At 48.0% G+C, this 12,146-nt stretch overlaps 1 long non-coding RNA gene across 1 annotated transcript in view; it reads left to right on the top strand.

Moving 5' to 3' along the window:
* Window positions 1-7,539: 7,539 nt before the first annotated feature.
* The window catches only part of LOC108448625, a 21,981-nt gene continuing 17,374 nt past the window's right edge, over window positions 7,540-12,146 (top strand). The window contains exons 1-2 of the long non-coding RNA XR_001864579.1: window positions 7,540-7,848; window positions 9,930-10,056. This is a non-coding gene — a long non-coding RNA (uncharacterized LOC108448625). The remainder of the gene's footprint in view (window positions 7,849-9,929; window positions 10,057-12,146) is intronic.

Here is a 12,146-nt window from a genome sequence, read left to right as displayed (position 1 = left end):
GCTAAGAGATACACAGAGGTAGAGGTGCTGCTGGGCTGTCACAGATCCCAGGCTAAGATGCTGTACCTGAGAGCCCCCAAGGCCCTCAGAAGTCTCTCCTCTCAAATGCTTTCTGGGAGAACAGAGTCAGCATAGCACGAACCTTCAGGATGTACTGGCTGCATGTCAGCAGGCCCTCCCTGGGCACACCACACTTCCCAGTGGCTGCTTTCCGTTCCACTGGTGCTTGGACCTGGAAAGGGAGAACACATCAGGTGTATTGAATGAAGGTGTATTGAATGCTGGAGGGGTCTGTCAGGTGATAGTGATCTCACAGCAATCATTTGCAGGCCTTCCCCACACCAAGTCCTTTCTCTTAGCTAACTTTGGAAAAATGCAAATGTCCCAAGAAACACCTCCTGTCCTGGCAGACCCAGAGGCCCTGCACTGCCTCCTCCCACACTTTCCTCTCCAGGTCTGTAACATGAGCGTATTCAGTATTTGGCAGCTGTGTTTAGGGTGTCTGCTTCCCCCTCAATTGACACTCCACGTGTGGGGACCCGCATGCAAACAGAGTCCCCATCCTTCATGGACTCTTTCCTGGCTAAGGGGAGCTGCTGGCAACAGCAGTCACCACCAGCTCCCTGGACTAAATGAGATGGGAGGACAGAAGCCGAGATCTGTTTCCTCCAATTAAACTGATTAGGGAGGGCTCTGTAGTTGAGGCAAACGCCATAAAATGAGGAAAAGGTCACTGTGATGGATCTGAGTGGAGGCATCAGCCTCTTTTGTATCTTGGCGTCTCCTGACCTTCGTGTCCATCTGAGCCATTCCTCTCTGCGGGGTTTAGCTGTGACCCCCAGGGCCCTGCACTCTCAAGCTCCAGTGACAGTGGAGGAGCAGCTCTGCCCCCGGAGTGGCAGCTGGCAGGAGGACACAGAGCAGTTTCACAGGGCAGGAGGAGAGTGGGAGTCTGTGATGAAACCGTGGGATGGAGGAGTTTGAAGAGAGACTGGCTCTGGAGTTCCTAGTCCAGTGGTACTCCACAGGGGGCTGGGCTGGGGCTGTGATGGCGAGATGAGATGAGCTGCACTTCACACAGTGCAGGAGTGCAGGAGGAGGATCGTAGTTCAGGGTACTTTGGTGTCTTTTTTTGGAACGCTTTTGATAGTAGAGGTGGCATCTGACCTTCTGCATTTGAGATCTGATGGCTCAGGGATCTCCAGCTATAATATTGGCCATCAGTCCCTACTCTCATATACAGAACTAGTGCCAAGCTGAGAAAAGCCTCAGAGAAAGCTGGCTGTTCTGAGAAGCAATTCCCATTGTTGCATTCGCTAAGACTTCTGGGCCCCTGAGGTATACAAGGGAGTGTCTGAGTTGTAAGTATCAAAAGAAATTAATTATTCTATATTATAATTAAGTCTTTTTTAATTAGCTGAATAATTGGAATTTTTCTTGCATTACAACACAGGTTTTCACGTTGCCAGATAATCCGTAACTTTAGAGGGATTTACCTGAGAAATGTCTAGCATCCACAACTCTCTATCTGTAATATAAAGTAGTAAATAATGGTTTTAAGGTGGCCACAAGAAAGGCAGTGCTCTTTAAAAGAAGTCTGTCAAGCCAAACTTGTCCCTCAAAATGTATGTTCTGTAAAAGCCTTCAGAAAATGTTGGGTCGAACTACTTTAGTGTTATTGTGAGGAAATCAATATTTCCCTGCAGCCTTTGCAGCCCCCAAATTGTAGCATGTTGTTTGTGCAGAGGAAGCTGAAAGTGAAACTGTCTAAAAAGGAGAGTGAGGTAAACTGGCCTGTTTCCATAATTTTCCCTAAAAGTCCCTGAGGTAAACAAAACAACACACTTGAGCAGTCAAAACTGAAATATTTTCCCAGTGTAAACAACTGAATTGGAGGGTGTTGGTGGCATTCTGGGAGGGGGTTTTGCTTTTCTTTCAGCCCTTGTCCTGCTTCCCTCCCCTTCCCATCTCCCTCAAAGCCCTGTTCCTCCTGTGCTGTGCCACACAGCAGATCTTCCAGGCTTTGTCCTCCAGCAGAAGCTCCATGGAAGTTGTGCAAGATCCCCACGTACTTCAGCACTGAAATCAATGAATTGCCTGCAGTGGGTTCCCCCCCACTGGAGAAGAGAAACCTTTTCCCACTGCTCTGGCATGGCAGCAGCATTCAGAGCATCAGACAGAGGCGGGGCAGCAGCTCCCTGTGATGCAGGCCTTTGGGACCCTTGAGCTGGCACAGATGCAAACAGCTCTCCCAGGTACTTCTGAGCCCTGCTGTGAACTCTGCCATGTGGCATGGGCACGGCTGAAGGGCTCTGTAGGGTTAGGACTCGGACAGGCGATGCCAGGAGGAGCAGAGTTTATCATCTTGGATACTGTGGCTGTGAGTGGGTATTCTCCATTGCTGAAACCGAGTTCAGAAGGGAACCACGTTGATTTGGTGAGTTTGGCTGAGACCTCTGTCAACAAAATTAAAAGGGAAAGTCTGGGAGACTCATAACTTGCTCACAGACACACCAGCGTGGATGCAGCAGCTTTACAATGTTGTATGTTCACCTGTCTCAGGCAGAGAAAAGATGAAGCCAGTTTGTGGGAACAGGAGGAGATCAGGAGAGCAAAGGACCAGAGGAAAGCAAATGCTGTGCTGAGTGGCAAAGAGACTGCTCTCTTTGTGTTCTTTGTGCTTGACTGAAGCATCTTCACAGGATTTTTTTCCCCTCTAATCTGGAAATAATTCTGATTTATTTTAAGCCTTCTATTAAGACAAGTCATGCAGCAGCGGCTGGCTGGCGGCGGGCGGCAGTGCGCGCGGACGCCTGCGTGTGCTTCCAAGGGGCTGCTGCCTTCTTCAGTTGACACTGCAGTCAATTATTGTGTTTTCAATTATATATAAAAGGCAATGATGGAGGTTTTCAGCTTTTATAGCACCACAAATCACAGAGTCCTTCACTGTACATGCGGCGTCGCTGCCACAGTGTAGCGCGGGACATCACGACTTCCCCATGCCGGCTTGCAGAGGGAGCGGTGCCATCAGGGACCCCCAAACTGCAAGGTAACTCCACGGGGAGGGCAAACCCTCACAGGCAGCTGCTCCTCTGTGTGATAGCTCAGCCGCCAGCCCCTGGCTGACAGGCAGGGATGGGCAGTGTGATCCCTGGGCTGTGCCAGGGAAGGGCAGGAAGATCTATTTTCTGTGTGCTTCGCATGGTCAACAGCATGTCTGTGAAGGAGCTGTGCAGCCTGGATGGGCAAGGAAGGGTTAAGGTGAGGACATCATTCGTGAGAAGGGTCGTGGCACAGAGAGTGATGTTGGGCATGTCTGTGAAGGAGCTGTGCAGCCTGGATGGCAAGGAAGGGTTAAGGTGAGGACATCATTCGAGAAGGGTCGTGGCACAGAGAGTGATGTTGACTGCAGTGCTTTGTGCGTGTTTAGTCACACAATCAGTCTCTTGCCAGCTCGAAGAAACTGGGTAGGTCTGAAGCGAGTAGGTTGGAAAACTGTTGGGAACTGGGACCTGTTTCACAGAATGATCATTTAGTGGCACTTAGTGTCATGACATTCTTATATTCGCAAAGTTAGCCCTAGAAAAAAGGGCTTGGACTGGCAGACCAGGAGTGTTTGCCTTTGAAACCAGGCAATATGAGGAAAAAACCAAGGCTGTAATAGAGCATGAACAATCCTCCTCAGTAGCCAGAAGATGCCACCTACCATCCAGGGATCTGAACAGGACTCACCACTGGCAGGCTTGGTCTTGACTATGGCATTTGAGTACTTTAATGCTCATAAAAATGCCCCAAAATTGCCTGGTGCAAAGGCAGCACTAGCACTTGTCAGCTTCTCCAGTTTCCTTTAGTAAAAGAGCTATCAGCCAAGCCATTTTTATTCTGCTCTGCACTGGTGGGAAAGGGGGTGACTGAATGCATCACCAGGGTGCATTTCACCAGTGGCAGATTGGTGGTAACCCAGCAGTCAGGTCCAGGAGAGCGAGGCTGTGAGAGGCTGAGTGGGCAGGAACAGAAATCAAATCATTGCCACATAGAGTGGACAAGAACACTTGAATTCTGAGACTCCAGTGAGAAAGCAAGTAAGAAAAATAAACAGAGGTTGTCAGCTAGACTGGATATATTGACTGCAGTACAAACAGGAGGAGGAGCAGTGATCCTGGTGACTGGGCTGGAGATGTCTGGAATGGTCCTGTTTCGCCCAGAGCACACCCTGGACCCCCATGCTCCTTTGCATGATAAGGATACAGGCAAGGAGGATCCCCCATGGTGAAGGATGCTGTTAGTTCAGGGAGACAGGGACCGGTGGGACAGAGAGATCACTGAGAGACTCAGTTAACTGGAGCTGGTTACCATTGAAGGCTGAGCTTTCACCATGGAATGGGGACTTCAGATAGGGATATTTGTGTTGAGCAGATTGTGGCTTTAGGTGAACATCCCAGTTAGACCAGTTCTGCTAAAAGCTGGAGGTAAAGCTGGCTGACTGCACACTCTCTGTGCTCTGCCTGACACTGAGCTCCAGAAGTGGTGAGAGAGGCCAGCCTATGGTGGTTGCGATGAGTGTTGGGGATTTGATCTGGTTTGGAGCCTAAGCTGGAAAAAGCCACCAAAAAAAAAAAAAGAAAAACAGATAAAGGACTGCATTCCTAGAAAATGGCTTCTGGTGTATGTGCTGCACTGTTTCTGGGGGATAATGAACTGGGATTTGCAACTGTACTGCTGGATGTTAGTCATGACTATAGGACCTGGGAATGCTACTAACATAAATTAGAGGCAGGGGTGGAAGGATGTGCCAGGAGGACTGGAAGGATTCTGTGGAAAGAAAAGGAACTTAGAAGTTCTTAGGCAAAACAATTTGTACCAGTAATAATTCCTTTCACTGCTCAGGGTCTAAAGGACAAACAAACCCAAAGCTATGGAGGAGGAGAGGGCCCTTGACTGTCCTACAGTTTGTGGCTCTCTGCCTGCAGGAAGGCAGAGGGTATCCTGTCTGGACTGGATAAATCCTGGAAATGGCATTTGAAGTAGACATGAAATAGGGTTTGGAGGGAACTAGAGCCTGGGAGAAGATCTGGCTGGATGGAATATAAAACCCATTAGTGTCTTAATGCATAAATTGGCAGAAGTGTACCACAGCAATGAAAAACAAGCTACTGGGAGCCCAAGCTGTTATTAGATTCTGGTGCCTCAGTGACTATTGAAATTACTATTTTGCAAGAGTGAGGGTGCCCGTAAGGTGCCCCAACAGACACAAGCGTACAGGGGTCTCCCGTGGTGTAGGGAGTGTCTCAGCTCTGCCCCACACACACCCCAGTGCAGACTGCCTACTGGAGAGTGTGCCTGAGGGTTTTTGTATTCAGCATCACGTGTAGGATAAAAAATGGGCTTTTCAGCAGCCTGTTCCTTAAACAAAATAGGTTAGTTTAGATTTAACTGTGCAAGGATAATACAGAAATAGAAAGACTCATAATTACCTTACCTACAAAATGATGTTTTCCTGTAAAGGCTCCTGAAATAGTCAGAACAGCTTGGGATGAGGGTCAGTTACCTTTCTGCAAGTATAAGCTTGAGATAAGTTGGAGTATGGGAAGATTAATGCCTTTGCTTTAATAGCAGGGCTTGATCCAAGACTGCAGAAGCCATGTAAGTACCCAAGCGAGCCCAAAAAGGCTGGTGGATCAAGGAGTGCCAGTGCAATGACCCAGTGTGTGTAATTCCCCTGTGTGGCTGGTATTAAAGGGAAAAAGAAAGATGCATCTGACTGCGGATTTCAGAGCTTTAAATGCTGTAACTCTGCAAACATCACCTCTTCTTGTTAAAATGCCAGAAATTACGGCTGCAGTAGTACAAGGAGCTAAGTGGTTTTTGGCCATAGATCTAGCAAATGCATTTTTCTTTAGCCCTTTAACAGAGAAACATCGGTAAAATTTTGGGGTTTACAGTTCAGGAGGGAAAAAAAAAATATTTCAGTTGAGTTCCTCAAGGATTTCACAAGCTCCTGTGATCTGTCACATACACATCACCTAAATGTGGGAGAAATTAGCCTGCAGGTCCAGGAGGTGTGTGACATCAGATGTGGCTCACACCTGAATTGGGTAGATTCTGGGGAACAAGAGTGTCAGCAGACTGGAAGATTTGGCTGCAATCCAGGAGGAAGGATTGAAAGTCAACAGACAAAAGGTTCAATTAGTGCAACAAGAGGTAAAATATTTAGGAGCAATGCGAGGTATTGAAGGCCAGGCTCCTGATAAACAGAGTGTGGAATTAATTCCAAAGCTGCCCAGCCCCACTGCTCTGCCTAGCTAAGAGCACTGTACGGCACATTTAATTGTATGCAGGATTTTATTCTGATGTTCACTGAAGTGAGTCATCCTCCAGCTAAGCTTTTAGAGAAAACCAGGCAATGAGAGCAAGGTGCAGGCAAGCAGGCAGCTCAGTCAAGCTGAAGCCAGCCTAGCCCAAGCTGCAGTGCTGGGCTGTCTGGACCCAGGAAGCCTCCTCATGCATGGTTTGCCTCTGTCAGGCAGGGAAAAAAGTGCCAATTTGGCACAAAAAGAAAGATACCGTGTTCCAGGCTATTGTCTGTGCATCTCAAATCTTACTGACACTGCAACTCCTTGTCAAAAGGAATGAGTATATTTACTCTGGAAATCAGAAAAATTGGCTTATCTTGTTGGAGGAAGGCCAGTGGCACAACACCCTAGTCATGCTTCCTTGAAATTCCAGGTGTTCAATACAGCACAGGATGGTGCCTATCGAGCTCTGGGTGGCAGCGCAGCCGCTGACGTGACTGGGAGAGTGAGACTGGAACGGGACACGAGGCACGAGCAGCTCTGTGCTCCAGTGGTGGAGGCTGCTGAAGAGGAGTCAGGTACTGCAGCCTCCTGATGTGCAGTGGCCCATGCAGGTTTAATTGCCTCTGTCAAAGTACATCCGCATAAGCCAGAAATCTGCTTTACAGGTGGGTCAGGCTGGTGTAGAGTGAGGCTGGCACAGGATGTGCTCCAGTGCGTGCGGAGAGGAGCAGGAGCAGCGGGGCAGGGCTCACCTCGCTCAGTACAAGTGGCAGCAATCCCATAGGCATTGTCAGCTGTGCTTCCCCCTGGACTGAGCAAACGAGGAGGAAGGATTTCATTTTGCTGAACAAGTTTTTCCCCTATCTAGTTACAAAGCAGCATCTGCACAGAGCAGAATGCCCACAAACCTCAGGATATGAAGAATTTAGCTTCTAAAGGAAGCTTTAAGGAAGTTAGTACAGGTGACTGGCAAAAACTAGGATGTGGTGTTCCCATCTAAATGACTCCACAAACAACTGCAGTCAGCCATGATTCTATTCCTCTTAAGACCTTGACATGAAGTGAGATATGATTCTGAGAGGACTGATGGTAAAAACTTCCTTATCAGATGAATAGCAACCGAAGGGTCTCACAGATTAATGAATAACAGGATCTGACAAACGACTGCAGCAGGATAATCAACAAATAGCTGAGCAATTAGGGCAAAATGTTCATAGAATAGATAAAAGGTAGAAAATGGTAAATAATCAACATGAAGAATGGTGAGTAGGGGCTCAGGTAGTATATCATGGGCTCCCAGGAAAGAGCGCACCTTGGGCTGCGAGTGGGATGGATCTGGCACTAGCACAAATAAAGGCATTTCCATTGTTTATTAGTTCAAGTGAGTTCTGACAATGTCAGGCACCTTCATCAATCACAGCCAAAGCTTTGGAAAGCAGAAAAGCACTAAGCCATAAGGAAAGATGTCTTTACTTTTCAGATGACAGAAAGGAGTGAGTGTTAACCATCACCAGACCTGGATCAGCACAGAAACAGGGATCTGCTGTGGTGGGTAAGAATTGCTCTTCCAGCTGTGTTGTGCATCAGTGTTGCTGAAGCTGGGAACAGGGCTGGGTGGTGTTGGGGTCTTTCTGTTCCGCCCACGATGCGTGCACAGTCTGCGTGCAGTGTGGTGTTGCCTGTGTTTCACACTTAGAGCTGTCAGGGATGCTCCCTGAGATACCCACATCTTCTCACTGGGTTGCACCCTCTCTGTCAGAGCAAAGCACTTTCTGTGGGCAGGGCAGATGGTCAGTGGGGTAAAAGCAGTACTGGGCAGTAGCTTGGGCTGGAGGTGGAGCTCTCTGGCCGGCATCCCCGATGTGTCTGAGTTCCCCGGTCATCCACGACTGGATATGTACAAGGATGGCTTAAAGCTGCATCAGCCTCACTTTCCCAGAGCCAGTCATGCTTTCCTGTGGCTGGAAGAAAAACACTAGCTCATCCAACAGCTTGAAAGTCCTTATGTTTTATTTCCTTTTCTCTTCCTTCCATTGCACAGTCCCATCCACTTTAATTTAAAAGTATTGCGTTCCCCCTTTCCTGAGAGGCCGGCGTGTGTCTAACAAGCAGTGTAGACACAGCCATGCACTATTGTTCCTGTCACCTCTAATCACACAGCCATCACCATCATGCTAAATCCCTTCCTCCCTCCTGCCTTCCTCCGGATCACACCACATCCTCCCTCACCCCTCGTGGCAGCCTGCGCTGCTCTTTGTTTCTCCATCTTCGGCCCTCCCCAGCCTGCCCAAGCAATCCAGCAGCTCTGAAGGGGAAAACTGCCTTGTTATGGTGGAGGGTCTTTTTCCTCTCAGAGGAACTTGTTTCTTCTGCCATGAGCTAGGATGTCTTGAGAGGAAGCAAGCTAAAAACGTCTTTGAGCAGCCTCTTCTGTTCTGCCCTCCTGGTGCAAGTTGAAAATGAGAAGAAAAGGGGTGGGGGGGGAAGATTAAAAAAAGTAAAGAAAAAGATCTTCAAAAAGGAAGACTCTTCCAGAGCCCAAACAATCAACGGATGATAGGAGATCAGGACTGCAGCTCCTGCCGGACGGGGAAGCCCTCGGTGCGTGGCCTGGGTGATGAGCTGAAAAGCTCCCTGCTCACGCTGCAAACAAAGCCTGGGCAGAGGGCAGAGGTAAAACCAACTGGGACCCGGCCTTCTAATCAGGCCCACGCTGTGAGCTCATAGCATTAATCCAGCGCCGGTGACACCGAGGCAGGAGGCCGGCGTGACCCCGAGCCCATCCAGCGCTGGCTCACACTACCCGGTACTGCTTGTTCCATTTAATAAACTCCATTGATATATTTAATAAAGACACCTCACACTTCCACAGTTTCATGTGTGACCTCTTTCTGTTTGCTACCAAAAACACAAAGTAAGAGAGTCAAGGATCATTAGCTGACGAGGCAAAACTGCCCCTTCCCCTGCTCTTCTATTTTTCTTGTGAATATCAGGTGCTTGGGAGGCAGCGGTTGCCTGTAATCCCTCCTGTCTCCCTTACAGAAGGGACAGACTCCTGTGAGAGCTCGGGAACAAGTTATAGCAGAAGTGCCTGCAGTTTGGGCAGCTCCAGCCCCGCTCCTGCTTCAGTCAGACTCCTCGTGCCATAACTCCTTTCCTGCCCAGAGGCTGAGTCAATGGGCCTCAGAGAACCTGTAGGCTCTGGGTAATGCTCTCAGCCCATCTCTGCCCAAATTTTTGGCAAGGAAGAAGGATTTGCAGCCACCAGGGACCAGAAGAAAACCATTACCACCCCTCAGTGAACCTCCTGAAGGTCCCTGGCTGTGCTGCACAAGCCAGGGGACTTTGGCTTCTGGAAAAAGGTCATCTGCCTCAGCAGAGAAGAAAAAAGATGGATCTGTACCTCTGTAACTTCTTCTAGGCAGGCTAAAGAAAAATGTGTAGAAAAAATGTATGGTTTAAAACCTAAAGAGTCAAGGAACAATTTGGTAGGTTTTAAGTTTTGAGCTTTCTGGGGGGTTTTTAATTACTATTTTATTTAGTGGTTGGATTTTTTTTTTTTTTTTTCCTGCATTAGAAGTAGTGTCAGTTGTCAAACAAGACTCTGGATTGATTTGGGTTTTTTATGTCTAGCTTTCAACATCCTCAAAGGCATCTAATTGTTCAGGACATACTGAGTATCTGCACTTACAGAAATCAAGCCTCGAGTGGAACTCCCCTGAAAGCCAGGCACCGGGAAGCCAAGATTAGTTTTCGGAAAGTAAGTGGTTTTCATTTTTTGGTTTCTCAAGGACTCTTTCAAGGGCCAAGCAGATGGCTGGGAGATCTACAGAATGGAAACCTGTGGTTCTAATGGGGACACAGAAGTGTGTGTGGAGGGGGTTGTTTGTTTGGGGTTTCTTTTAGCTAAATTGTCTTTTTGTTTGACAGTGATTTATGCTATTTATGCAGCTGGAATGCCAGTGCATTTTTTTCTATGTGGACTCCTCCTTTTCAACAAAGGACTGAGAAAATTGCCACACTAATTCTAGGAGCTTCCCAGCAGCTCTGAGGCATAACCAGAGGAGCAATTTCCAACTTAAAAATACAAAGGCAAACAACAGAAGAAAAGCACTGTTCAGTTCAGAAAGCAGCTCTGGCTCCATTCTCAGGGAGGTTCAGTGGAGATGTGGCTGGGTGTGTGTTGAAGCCTCAGCTGGTTTTTCAGGAGCACTGGGGGCTGTGTTGGCCTTCTGGCAGAGCTGACCTGCCTGGGAGAGGCTCCTTGTCCCCGAGGTGTGAGGGCTGTGGCAGAGGGAGGCAGCGGCTGCTGGGGGGTCCCCGTGTCCCCAGCACCAAGCCCCGCTGGCCCCAGGGCCTGGCGAGCCCCAGCCTTTGTACCCTGCTGAGGGCAAGCAAAACCCAGAGCGGGGCTATCAACTCCTGCCTCACCACTGGGCTGACCAACCTGCCCTGTGGCGTTAAGGACATAGTGCTGATCCTGCGCCAGCACGGGGAAACTGAGTCACAGGGTAGGGGTGGTCCCTTCCTTGGGGAGCTCCACGTGTTCCCGGGGATCCTGCGCCCACTGAGCATGGCTTTCACTGGGGAAGTGCACAGACACCCCCTCATGTTTGCATGTATTTGCTGGATGGCTGTCCCACACATTTTCCTTGCTAGCCTGTCATAACCATTACTAAAATATGCTTATCTCATATATGCAAATAGCAGGATATTTATAAGATTCTTTGAAATTTCCATAATTGTGCTGTAAAAAAAAATCTCTTTGCTTATCTCACAAAGTGTTGTAACCACAGTGTTACTTTTATTGAAATCCAAAAATCACTCAGCAAAATAAGAATAGTTAGAAAACTGTCAGGTTTTTATATTTTTGAAATAGAAGGGAAAGAAAGTGAGCAAACCAGGCTTTATTATTTTAAATTAGAAACTTTAATGCTCACCAAAAAGGATATAAACTGTAAATGTATTTTAGCAGTTCCTAGAGAAAAAGGGAGAGGTTTTAATAATAACATTGTGTGCTCCTATATCATTTCCATTAGAAAAATCTTGGAGCACTTTCAGCTTATTAAAGAATGGAATGCCTCAGAAGGCTCTTGGGAGGTACCATAGAAAAGTAAAGTAGCAAATATAAATCCACATTATTCTCCATGCTGTGATTACCTGGAACTTCCCAGCCATCCTGGGAATGCACAGCTCCCTGTCACAGCTCGGGGCTGCCAGCCCCTGGCAGGGACAGGAGCTGCCCATGGCTCTGTGAGGGGCCCCACTGCTCCAAGCTGCTCATTTTGTGGGTGAGAGAACCAACCCATGGAAGGATTTTCCCAAATCTTGTGTCCTGCCCTGTGGGGACACACCAGGAGCTCTGCAGGGATTCCTGTGCCTCCTTTGGGGAATCCTGAAGGCTCTGTGGCCTCACATGAGTGGGTTCCTCACCAGGTTCCTCACACAGGAATATGTCGAGGCAGGCTCCAGTGAATCATCCTGGGAATGATGTGGAGAGGACAGAAAAATAAGATATTTACCTAAATTTAGCGAGAGTCATAAAATGTTCACTGGAACAACAAAAGGAGGAAGAGAGGCTGTAAAGGTAGGGGGTATTCTCTGTTCTGATGAAGAAAATAATACTGAAAAGTCCCCGGTGTTTAATTTCAGGAGATACAATAGACCGAGCGAGTGCCCAGAAGAGGAACAGCGTGTTAACATATCTTAGATAAACAGGAGCCAACTTGTTACCCTGACAGAAAAACGAGAGAGCCCATCAATGCAATGGGGGAGAATAATAAATTAAAAACCAGATGGTTCAAAGATGTGATTGCATCTTCAGCTTCAGCAGAAAGGTAGAAGGGGATA

This window comes from Corvus brachyrhynchos, unplaced genomic scaffold (genome assembly GCF_000691975.1).
Source record: "Corvus brachyrhynchos isolate BGI_N302 unplaced genomic scaffold, ASM69197v1 scaffold220, whole genome shotgun sequence".
Lineage (NCBI taxonomy): Eukaryota > Metazoa > Chordata > Aves > Passeriformes > Corvidae > Corvus > Corvus brachyrhynchos.
The sequence above is the reverse complement of the archived record's forward strand: the minus strand, read 5'-3'. Positions and strand labels throughout refer to the sequence as shown.